Here is a 1,893-nt window from a genome sequence, read left to right on the forward strand (position 1 = left end):
CTCCACTGCACAAGCTTCTACGAACCCTTCATAGGGTGTAGGGCATAGAATGAGCCCTTCGGTTTGAAATACAGCACATGTTATCTGCAGACATAAATAAGAAATATAATATGTACCTTTTATGTCGCCTCTTCACTCCACAACCTCTTCAGAACTGCTTTTCGGAACTTCAAAAACACGTCTCCGGTCCGTTCCACTTATCGTTCCCCCCCAGAACACTTCCGTTGTGAGAACACTTCCGTTGTGTTGTGAACTGAATTGCAGCGTTTTTCTACACTTCCGTTGTGTTGTGAGCTATATGCAGCGCGTTTCTCTATATGCAGCGCGTTTCTCTATATGCAGCGCGTTTCCGGTATTTGCAGCGCGTTTGCCCTTGTCGGCCACCGTAGACATGAGCCCTTTCATGTTTTTTATGCGCCTGAGTCTCCTAGACACGTAGAGACCAACCCCGAGTCGATCAGAGATTCCTACGATGAGCTATGGTAACTTTCCCGCACCCCCTACCGGTGAATGCCTAGTTTTTGCGGTTTTCCGGAGGTAATATGCGGTAGGTGCGGGAGAGTTACCATAGCTCAGCGTAGGAAGCTCTGAACGACTCAGGGTCTCTCAGGAGACCCAGGCGCATACAGTACATCTGTCTCATGTCTCTATCACAACCACAGCCCGAGCTACGCGCGACTCACGCGAAGGGGAGCAAAATATTGATTGATTGATTGATTATACTTTAATGTCCCCGCTTCAAGTGCTACAGAGACGATACATACAACATACAGCAGGCAAAGTAAACAACAGGACAGCAGCAAACATTGAGTGACATTGGCAGCAGTTTCCACCTGGACATGGCATCATTTGGTATATATAATATATATTGCACATAACCCTTCAAGTGGTGTTTTCGAATATTGCACATGGCCCTTCAAGTGGTGTCTAAGATAAAGTGCAGGTGCTGGTGGTCATGTCCTAATCATCGTTTCTGGTTGAGCGAATTGATTAGTTTAATGGAGAATGGGACAAATTATAGTTTTAAGAGCTTATTATTACATCTTGGCATGCGAAACCTTCTACCTAGGGGGAGAACTTCGTATTCTGTGGAGAGCGGATGTTGGGGGTCTGCGATGATCTTATTAGCCTTGTCCAGGACAGCTTTTTCATATAGTTTATTTAGGATCACATAGTCTCTTTCACCTACAATTTTCATGGCTGTTTTGTGAATGCTGACTAGTCAGTTTTTTTGTTGTACAGTTAAGTTGCCAAACCACACAATTATTCCATATCTGATTACACTTTCAACAATGGACTGATATAAAAAATGTTTTTCTCATGATCTGCTTTCTCACCCCATAAAGTCTGAGTCGCCTCAGGTGATAAAGCCTCTGCTGTAGTTTGTTACATAAGCTGTCTATGTGTGTATTCCAGCAGAGATGGTTGTCTAATTGAATACCTAAGTACTTATAAGAGGGCACCTGGATGATTATTTGGTCTTTGACGACCACAGGCTCATGGTCAGTTACCTGCCTTGGGTCTAACACAACCTCCTGAGTTTTGGTGAGGTTTAAGATGAGATGGTTGCTGTCGCACCATTTAATGAATATGTTAATCTCATCATGGAGCACCGGAGGGGTCTGTATCTTTAGCAAGGAGACTTAGAATTGCAGTGTCGTCAGCGTCGTTTTATAATATGGTTGCTTGGGTGGTTACTTTTACAGTCGTTGGTGTATACTGAGAAAAGATATGGGGACAGAACGCAACCTTGGGGGACACCTGTACTGCAGTGTTTAGTCACTGACAGTGTTCCATTGACTTTCACTTGCTCTTCTCTTTCTAACATGAAGGAATGGATCCATTTGATTAAAGTACTATTGACACCCATGTCTTTGAGCTTTCCTAAGAGCA

The sequence above is a fragment of the Nansenia antarctica genome (genome assembly GCF_963989245.1).
Source record: "Nansenia antarctica genome assembly, chromosome: 2".
NCBI classification, from domain to species: domain Eukaryota; kingdom Metazoa; phylum Chordata; class Actinopteri; order Argentiniformes; family Microstomatidae; genus Nansenia; species Nansenia antarctica.